The sequence below is a fragment of the Delphinus delphis genome, chromosome X, assembly GCF_949987515.2.
Source record: "Delphinus delphis chromosome X, mDelDel1.2, whole genome shotgun sequence".
Classification (NCBI taxonomy): Eukaryota; Metazoa; Chordata; class Mammalia; order Artiodactyla; family Delphinidae; genus Delphinus; species Delphinus delphis.
The window spans coordinates 41,811,582-41,829,837 of NC_082704.1; the positions used below are offsets into that span (position 1 = coordinate 41,811,582).

Here is an 18,256-nt window from a genome sequence, read left to right on the forward strand (position 1 = left end):
CAAGGAAATAGGTGCTGTATGAAGAGGTAGGGGAAAAACTAGGAAAGACGCATTTCTACACAAATGGGACTAAGTGTTATTTGGGGGCTTTGAGCAGAAGAGAAAGGGTATGTAGTGGAGAATCAAAGAATTTGGGAAACCACGGGCAAGATTTGTGGGGCATTGGCAGAAAGTTTTGTGGTAAAGTCCTGAGTTCTTATCCAGTTTTGTTGATGGCACTAAGAATATTGGATAAGGTACCAGTGAAGCAAACAAAGACATTCAAGATTGTGAGGGCACAGAGACTTGGGTTATTTATCCTGGCCATGAAAGGTCATACTTCCAAGGCTGGAGTAAGTGTTGCTTATGTTTGGTCCACATTTAAATTTCCTCAGACAGTCATGGAATGAAATCTCCCTTTGGAAGGCAGAAACCTATGGATAGACAACATTTCACAAAAAAGATTCCAAATAGAACTGTAGCATTACCCAAGTTAGGAGGAATCCTCTGGTGCCTGCAAGACATAAGGTAACTTGGGGCCCTCAGAAAGCACGTGAATGTTGACACAGATCCTGGTCAGTATCTGGCTATAGGTACCAATTGGCTAGCTTTCCAGAAAGAAACATCATTCCTAGGTTTTGCACTACTGCATTATTACAGTGGTTCTGCACCAATATTTATACTTTCTGAGAATGTTTGAGGGTTCAGGTTTGAGGCTACTCTACAGATAATTGTCTAACCCATCAAAGCTGGTTATTCTGGTCTTTCAGCTTTAGCATTTTCATTTATATTTCTTATGTAACTACTTCTCAGTTCATGCTCAGTGAATATATTTCCTGTATTCCTTTCCCAGAATCCTGTTCCTTCAAAGGAGGTTCAGGATTGTTCACCTGCTCAAAGGCTGCCTCATTAAATATGTTGCTAGGTAGCAGGCCAGGGAGTTGGGTGGTCAGTTGAATTGGAGGATTTCCTTTGTTCTTGGCAGTGGCATGCTGACCTCTTGTTGCTGAATGAGGACTGTTTCCAAACCAAGCATTGGGAAAAACTGAGTAAGAGGGGAAGAAGTCTTTTGAGTTTTTTCTCTAGGAGCCACCAGGCTTGTCTGAAACTTTTGTCTGTTTGGGGACTTGTTCTGTTTCAGAACCAGAACTCTGGGATACCATTGCCTTGGCACATGGAATTCAGGGCCTAGCAAGATGAAGGTGGATATCACTGGATAGCACTTAAACTCCAACAGTATGCTGCTAGGTGAGCATGGCTCGGCTGAGCATGTGGATAATGGCATCAGGCTGGGGTAAACAGGGTGGTGATTAAAAAGAGCTAATATTTGTGAAGGGCCATATAGATTACAAAGCTTTTTTACATAGATCTCACTTGATTCTCACAAAACCTGGGAGATGGTTTTAGTATGCTATCTTTTTGTGGTAAAATATACATAACAAAATTTACAGTTTTAACCTTTTTTTTTTTTTTTTTTTTTGTGGTACATGGGCCTCTCACTGTTGTGGCCTCTCCTGTTGCGGAGCACAGGCTCCGGACGCGCAGGCCCAGCGGCCATGGATCACGGGCCCAGCCGCTCTGTGGCACGTGGGATCTTCCCAGACCGGGGCACGAACCCGTGTCCCCTGCATTGGCAGGCGGACTCTCAACCACTGCGCCACCAGGGAAGCCCAGTTTTAACCATTTTTAAGTGCATAGTTCGGTGGCATTAAGAATATTCACTTTGTGCAACTATCATCATTCTCCATCTCCAGAACTTTCATATTTTCACAAACTGAAACTCCATACCCATCAAACACTAATGCCCCATTGTCTCCTCCCCCCAGCCCCTGGCAACCACCATTCTACTTTGTCTCTATGAATTTGACTACGCTACATACCTCATATAAGTGGAATCGTAACACTGTTTTTCTTTTTGTGATTTATTTCAGTTAGCATAATGTCTTCAAGGTTCATTTATGTTGTAGCATATATCAGAATTTCCTTCCTTTTTAAGGCTGAATAATATTCCATTGTGTGTATATACCACATTTTGTTTATCCATTCATGCATTGATGAATACTTGGATTGCTTCCACCTTTTGACTATTGTGAATAATGCTGCTATGAACATGGGTGTACAAATATCTGTTTGAGTCCCTGCTTTTAATTCTTTTGGATATATACTCAGAAATGGAATTGCTAGATCTTGTGGTAATTCTATGTTTAATTTTTTGAGAAACCATCATACTGTTTTCCACAGTGGCTGCACCATTTTACATTCCCACCGGGAATGCACAGGGGTTCCCATTTCATCCTCACCAACATTTGTTATTTTCTGGTTTGTTTTTTTGATAATAGCCACCCTAAAAAGTATGAAGTGGTATTACATTGTGGTTTTGATTTGCATTTCTGTACTATATTGGAAAAACCTACTGTTCTCCTCTCCTGTGTGTCTCCATTACTTTCACATAGAACACTTTACTTTTGACACTTCTGGTCACCAAATATGTGGTGGGGGATTTTCCCCACAACAAGCAATTCTCTGTGACACCAGCTGGGTGTCATACAGTTTAGCTCAATTCTGACACTGTCTACCTGGAGATAGCATCAGATTCACAGGTTAAGGGCTCAGTCCCACAAGACTGCTTTCCACCCCCACTTATGCCAGTCACAAGCCCAGGTTATCACCTGTGTTTTTGACTAATTGGCTATAAATCAGAGGTTCCAGCGACTTCCTCCTTGGGTTCAGTTAATTTGCTAGAGTGGCTCATAGAACTCGGGAGAACAGTTACTTTTGTCAGTTTACTAAAGGATATGACAAAGGATACAGTTGAACAGCCATTTGAAGAGATATATAGGGTGAGTTCTTCAAGGGTCCCAAGTGCAGGAGCTTCTGTCTCTGAAGAGTTGGGGGTACATCATTCTCCTGGTATGTGGATGTGTTCATCCACCTGGAAGCTCTTCGAACCCCCTACTTTGGGGATTTTTATGAAGGCTTTGTCACATAGGCATGATCAATTATTACTCCATTTCCAGCTTCTCTCCCCTCTCTGGAGGAGGGGGAGGGGGCAGAGCCAAAAATTCCAAGCTTCTGATCATGGCTTGGTTATTCTGGTGACCAGCCCCCATCCAGGAGCTCACCCAGAGTTGCCTCATTAGAACAAAAAATGCTGCTAGTGCTATTATCATTTAGGAATTTATGAGGCTTTTAGGAGTCCTATGTAAGGGATGGGGTCAAAGACCAAATATTAGAACAAGAGATGCTCCTAGTGCTCTTAGGAAAAGGTTTTAGGAGCTCTGTGCCAGGAACCGGGGACGTAACCAAATATATATATTTTCTGTTATCTAACACCTAAGGATTAATGAGGTTGAATGTCTTTTCATGTGCTTATTGGCCATTTGTAGATCTTCTTTGGAGAAATATCTATTTAAGTCCTTTTCCCATTTTTTAATCTGGTTGTTTGGTTTTTTTTGTTGTCGTTGAGTTGTAGGAGTTTTTAAAAATATATTCTGGATCCTAATCCCATATCAGATATATGATTTCCAAATATTTTTCCCATTCTGTGGGTTGTCTTTTTACTGTGTTGGTAGTGTCCTTTGGATACACGAAAGTTTTAAATTTTGATGGAGTTCAACTTATCTATTTTTTCATTTGTTACCTGTGCATTTGGTATCATTTCCAAGAAATCTTTGCCAAAACCAGTGTCATAAAACTTTTCTTCTATGTTTTCTTCTGAGAGTTTTATAGGTTTAGCTCTTACATTTAGATCTTTGGTCCAGTTTGAGTTAATTTTTGTATATGGTTTAAGGTAAAGGTCCAACTTTATCCTTTAGCATGTGGATATCCAATATTCCCAGCGCCATTTGTTCAAAAGACTGCCCTTTCCCCATTGAATGGTCTTGACACCCTTGTTGAAAATCATTTGACCATTGACCATATATGTGAGCGTTTATTTCTGGACTCCCTATTCTATTCCATTGATCTATATGTCTGTCTTATGCCAGTGCCACACTGTTTTGATCATCGTACAATAGATTTGTAGTAAGTTTTGAAATCAGGAAGTGTGAGAACTCCAACTTTGTTCTTTTTCAAGATTGTTTTAACTTCAAAATCCCTTGGGATTCCATGTGACTTCTAGGATAGGTTTTTAAAAAAATTTCTTCCAAAATGTCATTGGGATTTTAATAGGGATTGCTTTGAATTTGTAGATTGCTTTTGGTGGTATTGACATCATAACAATATTGCATCTTCCAACTCATGAACATGGATGTCTTTCTATTTATTTGTGTATTCCTTAATTTCTTTCAGTAACCTTTTGTAATTTTCAGCATAAAAGTCACCTTCTTGGTTAAGTTTAATCCTGAGTATTTTATTGTCTTTTTATATATATATATTTGAAATATAACATTATATTATTTTCAGGTGTACAACATAATGATTCAATATTTGTATATATTGCAAAATGATCACCACAGTAAGTCTAGTTAACAGTCATCACCACACATAATTAAAACTTTCTTGTCTTGTGATGAGAACTTTTAATATCTACTCTCTTAGCAACTTTCAGGTACACAATGCAGTATTACTAACTATATTCACCATGCTTTACATTACATCCCAGGTCATATTTATTTTATAACTGGAAGTTTGTATCTTTTGACCACCTTCACCCTCTGGCAACCACCAGTCTGTTCTAACTATGAGGTGTTTGTTTTTTTTTTTTTTTTTGGATTCCACATGTAAGAGAGCTCATATGGTATTTCTCTGACTTATGTCACGTAGTGTAGTGCCCTCAAGGTCCATCCGTGTTGTCACAAATGGCAAGATTTACTTCTTTTTAATGGTTGAATAATGTTCCATTGTATATGTATACTACATTTTCTTTATCCATTCATCCATCCATGGACACTTAGGTTGCTTCCATATCTTGGCTATTGTAAATAAAGCTGCAATGACTATTGGGGTGCATATATTTTTTCAAGTTAGTGTTTTTGTTTCCTTCAGATAAATACCCAAAAGTGGAATTGCTAGATCATGTAGTAGTTCTATTTTTAATTTTTTGAGGAAACTCCATACTGTTTTCCATAGTGGCTGTACCAATTTACATTTCCATCAACAGTGCACAACAGTTCCCTTTTCTCCACACCCTCACCAACACTTGTTATGTCTTGTCTTTTTGATAATAGCCATTCCGACAGATGTGAGGTGATATCTCATTGTGGTTTTTGATTTGCATTTCCCAGAAGACTAGTTGTGTTGAGCACCTTTTCATGTATGTTGACCACGTGTATGTCTTCTTTGGAAAAAAGTCCGTTCAGATCCTCTGCCCATTTTTTAATCGGATTGTTTGCTTTTTTCCCTTTTGAGTGTTATGAGTTCTTTTTATATTTTGGATATTAACCCCTTATCAGATACATGATCTGCAAATGTTTTCTCCCATGTGGTAGGTTACCTTTTCATTTTGTTGATGATCTCCTTTGCTGTACAGAAGCTTTTTGGTTTGATGTAGTCCCACTTGTTTATTTTTGGTTTTGTTCCTCTACTTACTCTTTTTGATGCTATTATAAATGGAATTGTTTTCTTAATTTCCTATACAGATTGTTCATTCTTAGTGTATAGAAATGCAACTGGCTTTTGTATGTTATTTTTTACACCTTAAATATATATATTTTTTAATTAAAAATGTGTAAAAACATTACTACAGAAACATTACCTAAGTTCAGAAGTGAACTGAGTTATTACTTATAAGTGGGCCCTTCAATATGATTTTAATATTTGGGAAAATATATTTTAGTAATTCTGATGAAATTTAGAATTCCAGTATTTTGGGGTTTTTTTTGTTTTTCTTTTTAATTTTTATTGGGGTATAATTGATTTACAATGTTGTGTTAGTTTCAGGTGTACAGCAAAGTGAATCTGTTATACAAATACATATATCCATGCTTTTTTAGATTCTTTTCCCATATAGGCCATTACAGAGTGTTGAGTAGAGATCCCTGTGCTGTACAGTAGATGCTCATTAGTTACCTTTTATATATATATATATATATATATATATATATATATATATATATGTATATATATACACACACACACACACACACACATATATATATATGTGTGTGTGTATGTGTCAATCCCAATCTTCAAATTTATCTCTTCTCCCCCCTTACCCCCCAGTAACCATAAGTTTATTTTCTACATCTGTAACTCTATTTTGGTTTTGTATATAAGTTCATTTGTAGGCTTTTTTAATTTTAATTAATTTATTTTTTTAACATTTTTATTGGAGTATAATTGTGTAGGCTTTTTTAGATTCCACATATAAGCGATATCATATGATATTTGTCTCTCTCTGTCTGAGTTACTTCACTCAGTATGAGAATCTCTAGGTCCATCCATGTTGCTGCAAGTGGCATTATTTTGTTCTTTTTTTATGGCTGAGTAATATTCCACTGTATATATATACCATATCTTCTTTACCCATTCCTCTTTTGATGGACATTTAGGTTGCTTCCATGTCCTGACTATTGTGAGTAGTGCTGCAATGAATATTGTGGTGCAAGTAACTTTTCAAATTATGGTTTTCTCTGGATATATGCCCAGGAGTGGGATTGCTGGATCAAATGATAGCTCTGTTTTTAGTTTCTTAAGGAACCTATACTGTTCTCCATAGTGGATGTACCAGTTTGCATTCCCACCTACAGTGTAGGAGGGTTCCCTTTTCTCCACACCCTCTCCAGCATTTATTGTTTGTAGGTTTTTTGATGATGGCCATTTTGACTGGTGTGAAGTAATACCTCATTGTAGCTTTGATTTGCATTTCTCTAATAATTAGTGATGTTGAGCATCTTTTCATGTGCTTTTTAACCATCTGTATGTCTTCTTTGGGGAAATGTCTGTTTAGATCCTCTGCCCATTTTTTGATTGGATTGTTTGTTTTTTTGATATTGAGCTTCATGTGTTGTTTGTATATTTTGGAGACTAAAACCTTGTCGGTTGCTTCGTTTGCAAACATTTTCTCCCATTCTGAGGGTTTTCTTTTTGTTTTGTTTATGGTTTCATTTGTGTGCAAAAACTTTTAAGTTTAATTAGGTCCCATTTGTTTACTTTTGTTATTTTGCAGCAAACTCTGCAAGTTTGCTGAGTTCATTTATTAGTTCTAATGAGTTTTTTCAGGGGGAGGAATATTTAGGCTGTTCTCCATATGAGATCATGTCATCTGCAAACAGGTAATTTTAGTTCTTCCTTTCCAATTTGGATGCCTTTTATTTAATTTTCTTGCCTAATTTCTGTGGCTAAAACTTCCTTTTCGATGTTGAATATTATTCATATGAGAGTGTCTTCATTTCTCTCTCATTTCTGAAGGACAGTTTTGCCAGATACAGAATTCTCAGTTGACATTTATTCTTTCAGCCCTATAAATATATTATCTCACTTCTTTTGGTCTCTGAGGTTTCCACTGAGAAATTTGCTGATCATCTTATTGAGGATCCCTTGCACATAAGAGTAGCTTTTTCATGGTCCTTTCAAGATTCTCACTATAGCTGTTGACAGTTTGATTATAATGTATCTTGGCATAGGCCTCTTTCAGTTTATCTTACTTAGAGTTCATTGAGATTCTTGGACTTGTGAATCCATGTTTTTCCTCAAATTTGAGAAGTTTTCAGCCATTATTTCTTCAAATAACCTCTCTGCTCTTCTTTTCTTTCTTTCAACCTCTGGGACTCTCATAATGCATATGTTGTTTGATTATGTCCCATTAATCTTTTAATCTCTGTCCACTTCATTCTTTTTTGCTCCTCAGACTTGATAATTTCAAATGATAACTTCAGCTTCACTGATTGTTTCTTCTTGTTTCAGTCTGTTGTTGAACCCCTCTAGTGAATATTTTAGTTGTTACTATATTTTCAGCTCTAGAATTTCTTTTTTGTTCCTTTTTATAATTTTTGTTTCTTTTTTGGTATTCTCATTTTAAAAATATATTCCTTTCCTCATTCCTTTGGTTCTTTGTGTTTTCCTTTAGTTCTCTGAACATATTTAAGATAATTGTTTTAGTCTTTGTTTGATACTTCTAGTGCCTGTGCTTTTTCAGGGACAGTTTCTGCCACTTTATTTTCTTCCTTTGAATGTGGCATATTTTCCTATTTCTTTGTATGCTTTGTGATTTTTTTAAATTGAAAATTGGGTATTTGAAAAAAACAGCCTTGCAGGTAGGCTGTGTGCTGGGGAAGACATTTACTAATTAGCAAGGCTTGCTCTGGGCCTTGGGATCAGCCTCGTGTCAAGGCTTAAAGTCTTCTTGGACCTTTTCTAGGCGTACATCTTGCCTAGGCCACTGTGTGTGCTTTTTCAATTCCCTAAAATACACATCTGTTTTTAAGTGTCTTACTTTCCAAAAGACTCTCACCACTGCTTCTTCTGGCGGTCATTAATGTTCTGTTGTGCTCCTCTACCTCTAATCTCTTGCCCTGGATGTTGTGAGACTATAGTCCCTCTGCAGCTTTCTCGAGCGGTGTCCACTATTTCCTGTCTTTTCCTAGCCTGAGATCCGAGCTATACCGCTTTTCTCTTTCTGAACTCTAAGAGACCAGTACCTTAGGCAGCCCCTAGACAGATTAGAACATTGCAAAAAAGGTTCACCTTCCTCTTCTTTCCAGTTAGAGGGAGGGAATTGACAGCCAGGCCACTGCATCTCCCAGACTGTGCTTCCGTACACTACAGGGGAAGGAGAGGTGGGGTACAAGTAAGTAAAAATACCACGAAATTTCCTTCCATTTCCTGTGTGGCTTTTTCTTGATTAAGCTTTCGCTTGGTTGCTATAGACTGTTTTCCAGATCTCCTGTAAAGTTATTTTTTGCTAATTTGTAGTTGGTTTTTTAAAAATGTTAATGTGGGTGGGGGTAGGAGAGCCTGGAGTTTCCTAGTTTACCAACTTACAGATATCACTGAAATAAACAGTATTCTATCTGTTTTATAAACAGAGATACCAGTGTTTAGATAGTGACTTATACAAGGTTCACAATTAATGAGGACAAAAGCTGGGCTTTGATTCTATTTCTTTTTACAGGTTTTGTGATTTTTTTAAAAATAAACTTTGAGTCTGTCATGCAGGGTGAAGTAAGTCAGAAAGAGAAAGACAGATACCGTATGCTAATACATATATATGGAATCTAAGGAAAAAAATGTCATGAAGAACCTAGGGTTAAGACAGGAATAAAGACACAGACCTACTGGAGAATGGACTTGAGGATATGGTGGGGGGGGAAGGGTAAGCTGTAACAAAGTGAGAGAGTGGCATGGACATATATACACTACCAAACGTAAAATAGCTAGCTAGTGGGAAGCAGCCGCATAGCACAGGGAGATCAGCTCGGTGCTTTGTGACCACCTAGAGGGGTGGGAGGGAGGGAGATGCAAGAGGGAAGAGATACGGGAACATATGTATAACTGATTCACTTTGTTATAAAGCAGAAACTAACACACCGTTGTAAAGCAATTATACTCCAATAAAAATGTAAAGAAATAAATAAATAAACTTTGTATTTTAGGATAGTTTTAGATTTACCAGAAAGTTCCAAAAATAGTACAGAGAGTTCCCATATCCACCCACTCCCTGCCCTGCACACAGTTACCCCTTTTATCAACGTGTTACATTAGTATGGTACATTTGCTACGATCAGTGAACCCATACTGATGAACTAAAGTCCATACTGTTTTTCGGATCTCCTTAGTTTTTACTTAATGTATTTTTCTGTTCTAGGATCCAGTCCAGGACACTACGTTAGATTGTTCTCATGTCTCCTTTGGTTCCTGTTGATTGTGGCAGTTTCTCAGAATTTCTTTGTTTTGATGACCTTGACAGTATTGAGGAGTACTATTCAGGTATTTTGTAGACTGTGCCTCAATTGGGATTTGTCTGATTTTTTTCCTCATGATGAGAATGGGGTTATGGGTGTTTGGGAGAAAGACCACAAAGGTAAAATACCATTCTCATCATATATCAAGGCTTTGATGAGCTGACCAGCCTTTACCAGCTTTTTCCTCCATATAGTTATTTTCCCCACTTTCTATACTCTATTCTTCGGAAGTTAGTCACTAAGTCCAGCCCACTTTCAAGAAGGGTTGGGGAAGATTAAGCTCCACTTCCTGGAGGGTGAGAATCTACATAAATTATTTAGCATTCTTCTATAAGGAAGAATTATTTATTTTGTTTCTCAAGTTGTTCCAGCTTTGTTCATTAGAAACTCTTTCACATTGGACCCTGTATCCCTTTGGCATGTCCCCATTGTTTTGTTCTTTGAGCACTTCCTTACTTTCTGGCACTACAGGTTGCTCATTTTGTATATTCCCTGCCACAGCCATGGGAGAACCAGCCATTTCTCCAAGGAGACCTGGTTCCTTTTATTAAATCAGAATGTCTTCCAGAATATGAAAGATCTAGATGACTGTAATAGAACCAGTGGAAACCCATTTGTAGGGGTATGTGTGTGTAGGAGGTGGTTAACAGGAGCAAAAGAAAAAGGGAAATCTGGAAGGGTCATAATCCAATTCTCTTGAATGATAGTTTACTATCCATTTGGAGGCAATTTAAGAACACAAGCTAAGAGATACCTTGGGTTCAGATGCCAGCTCTGTCACTTTCTAGCTGTGTGTCTGTGAACCTGAGTTTCCTCATCTGTAATGTGGATATAATAACCTCATGAGGTTGTTGGGATGATGATGAAGTGATTTATTTATTTATGTATTTATGTATTTATGTACTTACCACACTCTGCAGCATGTGGGATTTTAGTTCCCCGACCAGGGATCGAACCTGCGCCCCCTGCAGTGGAAGCACAGAATCTTAACCACTGGACCTCCAGGGAAGTCCTGATGATTAAGTGATTTAGAACACAAGCTTTTGCACAGTGCCTTGCACATGGTAAGCATTCACATCTTAGCTATTATTCTTAGTTTCAGTTCTTATCTGAACTAGCTACTGTAATGTCACGAACAACCGTGAGCTCTCACTTTTTAAATTTGATGCCTTTGTTATTCAGCTTCCTTCTTGTTATATTTCTTTCCCTAGGAATGATTTTCGTGGGACCCAGTGCATCTTCTCATTTGAGATATCACCGAGAAGCTGTGAGTGATGTCATTGCCCTGTACTGGAGAAGCACTGGTGTGTGGGGGTCTCTATGCAGGTGATGATTCTAGGGACCATGGGCTTGAAGTAGCAGCCTATTCCCCAGACCCCTATTCAGGTCCAGTCCACTCTTGAAACTCTTGAATCAATGTTTTTCTTCAAGGCCATGAGAAAATTATGTTGTTCAAATATGGTATATTCGTATTAAAGTGCAGTGAACTCCAAATCTGTTTTTGTTAATAGAATAAAAATTCTTTATCACCTTCCCGGCAAATTTAATGTCCCCTTGTCAGGTTAGCTCTTTAAAATGTAAGAAGAAATTGTCTTCCTTTTGATCATGCGATTCTCCTCCTAAAGGCTCTTCCTGTTTCACTGTGGATGAAGTCTAAAGTCCTCCTCCTGAATGTCAGCACCCCCTATTAGATTGCCACATTTTTTATACCCATGAACCTTCTCCCATGACTCCCATGCCTGACATGTTTTCTCATAATTTCCTTCACTAGACTGTCATTCAAATAACTTTTTAAACTCTTCCCAGAGTAATGTAAAGAGTGCTAATACCTCCCTATCTACTGTCTTTTGAACACTGCTGTTCAGTTATTACCTAGAGTGCACTGGCCTTTGGTATGTGTATGGTATAAATACTCAAAGTATTCAACATTTGGTTGTGTTTCTATATATCTTCTAAATATTTGTATTAATGTTGTCTTCTCCCTAAAGAACATGTATGTAAGTACCCCAGTCAATATAGTACTAAGTATCTGCTTATTGATAATGAGGAGGAAGATAAAGATAGGTCTAGAGTATAGTCATTGACAAATTTGAATAAGGGGACTTCTTACATCTGAGGTAGTCAGTGTCTCTGACTTCTTAAGTCCCTTGGCTGTGATTATAGGAAATTAACTCCCAACTCAGTCCACAGCTGGGTGTTCCTTCAAGAAGATTGCTATTTCTGAGTCTTAGAGCTTGGAACCTATATTTATGGTTGGCCACTTGGGATCCATAATCTCAACCAGTGTCTAATCTTCCTGTAGGGATTGACTATTTTACATTACCATTCCTAGTTTATGCTGATGCTGCCTTCATCCATGCCTGTGATTGGAATCCTCATGCTGTACCTGCTCTGAGAAAAAAATCTAGAGATAAATGGAGTAGCAGATCGGTGCCAAATATACTTTGAAGATAACGGGAAGGTGAGTGCAGGGGAAATATATCTTTTGAGTGACTTTCCACATATACTACCAGGCAGTGACTTTCAGAAAATATCCAAAGTAAGACCAACTGTGTTGTTTACCTTCATCATCTCACCATACAAAGCACTGTTCTTATATTGAATGATTTCACTCATAGAATTTGAGTGATACATGTAGATAGTTAGTTGCATGTAATCGGGTAAAGGAGAAGATTAGTAAGCAGCCAAGGTCTGGAACTAGTACAGAAAGATAATAAAATGGTTGAAGTAAAACTATGGGACTTCAGATTTTTAATGCTGTTTAAAAGATGTGGATTGCCTGCTCTAAAAGAAATTAGAGAGGAAAATGATGGGAGAAATGTTAAGTTGGAGTGAAAACTCATGAAAAATGAGTCTTCCTTATTTCCTACAAAATAAAGTGGAGAAGCATTTGTTTCTTTGTTTTTCTTCTTTGCAAAATACACAAGTGGAAAAGAGAATTCGGAAAATCGTCTTAGTCATTTTCCCTCTTGCTGTGCTATGGCTATGTCCTATTTGAAAGTACTGCTGTTGTTCCTCATTTCATTTTCTTTACACCTCTTGTAGCTGAAACTGTTGCACATTGCTGACAGGGTAGTTCTTGGGCTGGTCCTTAGCTCTGAAGAAGGCTGGTTCATTGCCTGCCAAATGTTACACCAGGACACTGGAGGCATTTTGCATGTCCACCGAAATGTGGAACCTTGCCTGCAGAAGAATCTAGCTTCCTGGAAGCAGGGACATAGAAGAGAAGCAGCACTGTTAGTATCCTCAGCAAATTATCAATGACAAGTGGAAATATAAAGCTACTAGGGTGTCTGTGAGGGAAATGCTGGTGGTAGTCACCGAACTACAGTGGCAAAGGTGGGCTCAACCTGTAGAAACTCACGTTGCCATTCTCTACCAACAAGAGCACAGTAAACTGTGTAAGACACAGATCTTGCATATTCAGCTAGTAAAATCCTGTGGTGCCCATGTGGATCACAGAGTTCTGGATATGAACTGCCACCCCTGTCCTCTAATTGACTAGAGGAGGTGAATCCAGGGGCACAAGGGTTCCATCTGTGAGTAAGCTTCCATAGTTGATTCCTTTAATTTATTAGTTCAACTCAAGTTGTAATCCCCTGTCTCCTAGTGATATGTTTTAATTTTTTTTAAGAAAAAACAGCTTTATTGAACTATAATTCACACTTAAAGTATACAATTCAGTGGTTTTTAGTATACTCACAGAGTTCTGGAACCATCACCACAGTCAATTTTAGAATATTTTTGTCACCTCAAAAGAAACCCTATAACCTTTAGCTATAAGCACCCCAATCCCCTATTCCCTCTAGCCCTGGGCAACCACTAATGTATATTTTGTCTCTGTTTGCCTATTCTGGACATTTCATATAAATAGAATATATGGTCCTTTGTGACTGGCTCCTTTTACTTAGCATAATGTTTTAAGGTTCGTTCATGTAGTAGCACATATTAGTACTTCATTCCATATGTATGTGAGAGAGTGTGTGTGTGTGCACATGCATGCACACACATAACAGCTATATTGAGACATTATTCATATAACATACAATTCACACATTTAAAGTGAACAATTCAACGGTATTTAGTATAATCACAGAGGTATGCAAATATCAGTCATTTTAGATAAATTTAGAACACCTGTTTTCAGTTCTTTTGGGGAATGTACCTAGGAGTGGAATTGCTAGGTCATATGGTAATTCTGTGTTTAACTTTTTGAGAAAGTGCCAAGCTTTCCAGAGTGGCTGTACCATTTTATAATCCCACAAGCAATGTACAAAGTTTCCATTTCCTCCACATCCTAATCAACACTTGTTACTTTGGTTTTTTGCTTATGACCAGCCTAGTGGGTGTGAAGTGGTATCTCCTTGTGGTTTAGTTCTGCATTTCTCTAATAATGCTGTTGAACATTTTTTTATTTGCTTGCTGGCCATTTGTATAACTTCTTTGGAAAATGTCTATTCAAGTCTTTTGTCCACTTTTTAATTGGGCTGTCAATATGTTGTTGAATTGTAAGAGCTCTTTATATATTCAAGATATTAGAACCTTATTAGATGCCTGATTTGCATATATTTCCTTCCATTCTTTGGTTTTTTTTTTTTTTTTTTTTTGCGGTACACGGGCCTCTCACTGTTGTGGCCTCTCCCGTTGCAGAGCACAGGCTCCGGACGCGCAGGCCCAGCGGCCATGGCTCACGGGCCCAGCCGCTCCGCGGCATGTGGGACCCTCCCAGACCGGGGCACGAACCCGTGTCCCCTGCATCGGCAGGCGGACTCCCAACCACTGCGCCACCAGGGAAGCCCTGGTTTTTTTTTTTTTTTAAGACTTAATTTTTGTGTGTGTGTGGAGCAGTTTGTAGGTTCATAGAAAATTCAAGAGAAAGGTACAGAGATTTCCCATGTACCTCCTGCCTCTATACATACATAGCCTCCCCCATTTTTAACATACCCCACCAGAGTGGTACTTTTATTACAACTGATGAATCTGTATCAACACATAGTAATTACCCAAAGTTCATAGTTTATCTTAGTGTTCACTCTTGATGCTGTACATTCTGTGGGTTTGGGCAAATGTATAATGACTTATGTCAGTCATTGTAATATCATACAGAATATTTCCACTGCCTTAAAAAATCCTGTGTACTCAGTACCACCACTCACCCCACAGCCCCTGGATACCACTGATCTTTTTTTACTGTTTCTACAGTTTTGCCTTTTCCAGAATGTTATATAGTTGGAATGATACAGTATGTAGCCTTTTCACTTTGTGTTCTTTGAGTAATAAGCATTTATAAGGTTCTTCTATGTCTTTTCATGGCTTGATAGCTCATTTCTTTTTAGCACTGAGTAATATTCCATTGTCTAGATATACCACAGTTTATTTATCCATTTACCTACTGAAGGACATCTTGTTTGCTTTCAAAAGTTTTGGCAATTGTGAATAAAGCTACTATACATACTTGTGCGCACATTTTTATGTGGACATACGTTTTCACTTCCTGTAGGTAAATATCAAGGAATGTGATTGCTGGATTGTATTGGAAGAATATGTTTAGTTTTGTAAGAAACCACCAAGCTGTCTTTCAAAGTGGCTGTACGAGTTTATATTTCTACTAGCAATGAATGAGAGTTCTGCTCTTCAACATCTTTGCCACTATTTAGTGTTGTCAGTGTTCTGGATTTTGGGCATTTTAATAGGTGTATAGTGATATCTCCTTGTTATTTAATTTGCAATTCCCTGATGACATATGGTATGGAGCTTCTTTTCATATGCTTATTTGCCATCTGTATATCTTCTTCAGTGAGGTATCTGTTAAGGTGTAAGGCCCATTTTTTTTTTTTTTTTTTTTTTTTTTTTTTTTGCGGTACGTGGGTCTCTCACTATTGTGGCTTCTCCCGTTGTGGAGCACAGGCTCTGGACGCGCAGGCTCAGTGGCCATGGCTCATGGGCCCAGCCGCTCCGCGGCATGTGGGATCTTCCCAGACCGGGACACGAACCCGTGTCCCCTGCATCAGCAGGCAGACTCTTAACCACTGCACCACCAGGGAAGCCCAGGCCCATTTTTTAATCGAGGTACTTGTTCTCTTATTGTTTTTATTTTAATCCTTCATTCTTTAATAATTAGAGCTCAGTTACAAAAGTATTGGCTCTTTGAACATGATTTTTTATTAAGGTATTGTTGATTTACAATATATATAAGTTTCAGGTGTACAACATAGTGATTCACAACTTTTTTTTTTTTGTTTTTTGTTTTTTTTTGTGGTACGCAGGCCTCTCACTGTCGTGGCCTCTCCTGTCGTGGAGCACAGGCTCCGGACGCGCAGGCTCAGCGGCCATGGCTCACGGGCCCAGCCGCTCCGCGGCATGTGGGATCTTCCCGGACCGGGGCACGAACCTGTGTCCCCTGCATCGGCAGGCGGACTCTCAACCACTGCGCCACCAGGGAAGCCCCAATTCAGAACTTTTAAAGGTTATACTTCATTTATAGTTATTATAAAATATTGACTATATTCCCTGTGCTGTGCAATATATCCTTGTAGCTTATTTTATACATAGTAGTTTGTAACTTTTAATCCCATACCCCTATATTTCCCCTTTCCACTTCCCTCTCCCCACTGGTAACCACTAGTTTGTTCTCTGTATCTGTGAGTCTGCTCCTTTTTTTTGTTATATTCACTAGTTTTTTTTATGTTTTAGATTCCACATATAAATGATATCATACAGTATTTGTCTTTGATTTATTTCACTTAGAATAATGTATTCCAAGTCCATCCATTTTGTTGTAATTGGCAAAATTTCATTCTTTTTTATAGCCAAGTTGTATTCCATGGTATATATATACCACATCTTCATTTTCCATTCGTCTGTTGAAAGACATTTAGGTTGCTTTCACATCTTGGCTATTGTAAATAATGCTGCTATGAATATTGTGGTGCATGTATCTTTTCGAATTAATGTTTTTGGTTTTGTTGGATATATGCCCAGGAGTGGAATTGCTGGATCATATGGTAGTTCTATTTTTAGTTTTTTGAGGAACCTCCCTACTGTTTTCCACAGTGGCTGCATCAGTATACATTCTCACCAACAGTATACCAAAAGGGTTCCCTTTTCTCCACATCTTCTTCAACATTTCTTATTTGTGGGTTTTTTTTTATGATAGCCACCTGACAGGCATGAGGTGCTATCTAATGGTTTTGATTTGCCTTTCTCTGATGATTAACAATGTTGAGCATCTTTACGTGTGCCTGTTGGCCATCTATATGTCTTCTTTGGAAAAATGTCTATTCAGGTGTTCTGCCCACTTTTTTTTGTTTTTCTTTTGCGGTACGCGGGCCTCTCACTGTTGTGGCCTCTCCCGTTGCGGAGCACAGGCTCCGGACGCACAGGCTCAGCAGCCATGGCTCACGGGCCCAGCTGCTCCGCGGCATGTGGGATCTTCCCAGACCAGGGCACGAACCCGTGTCCCTTGCATCGGCAGGCGGACTCTCAACCACTGCGCCACCAGGGAAGCCCTTTGCCCACTTTTTAGTGGAGTTGTTTGTTTTTTTGATGTTGAGTTGTATGAGCTGTTCATACATTTTGGATATTAATCCCTTATCGGTCATATCATTTGCAAATATTTTGTCTAATTCAGTAGGTTGTCTTTTTGTTTTGCTGATGGTTTCCTTTGCTGTGAAAAAGCTTTTAAATTTAATTAGGTCCCATTTATTTATTTTTGCTTTTGTTTCCTTTACCTTAAGAGGTAGATCCAAAAAAATATTGCTGCAGTTTATGTCACAGTATTCTGCCTATGTTTTCTTTTAGGAGTTTTATGGTTTCTGGTCTTACATTTAGGTCTTTAATCTATTTTGAGTTTATTTTTGTATATGGTGTAAGAAAATATTCTAATTTCCTTCTTTTACATGTAGCTGTCCAGTTCTCCCAACACTACTTTCCCAACACTACTTTTCTCCATTGTATATTCTTGCCTCCTTTGTCGTAGATTAGTTGACCATAAATGTGTGGGTTTATTTCTGGGCTTTCTATCCTGTTCCATTGATCTATATGTCTGTTTTTGTGACAGTACCATGCTGTTTTGATTACTTTATCTTTGTACTATAGTCTGAAGCCAGAGAGCATGGTGCCTCCAGCTCTGTTTTTGTTTCTCAAGGTTGTTTTGGCTATTCGAGGTCTTTTGTGTATCCATACACATTTTAGAATTATTTGTTCTAGTTTTGTGAAAAATGCCATTGGCATTTTGATAAGGATTGCATTGAATCTGTAGATTGCCTTGGGTAGTATGGTCATTTTAACAATATTGAGTCTTCAAATCCATGAACATGGTGTAGCTTTCCATCTGTTTGTGTTGTTTTCAGTTTCTTTCATCAGTGTCTTACAGTTTTCTGGGTACAGGTCTTTTACCTCCTTAGGTAGGTTTATTCCTAGGTATTTTATTCTTT

The 18,256-nt window shown here is 38.2% G+C and overlaps 1 pseudogene; it reads left to right on the forward strand.

The window, feature by feature from the left end:
• Positions 1 to 37: 37 nt before the first annotated feature.
• Positions 38 to 13,326, forward strand: LOC132418126 (tRNA wybutosine-synthesizing protein 2 homolog; annotated as a pseudogene).
• Positions 13,327 to 18,256: the final 4,930 nt, after the last annotated feature.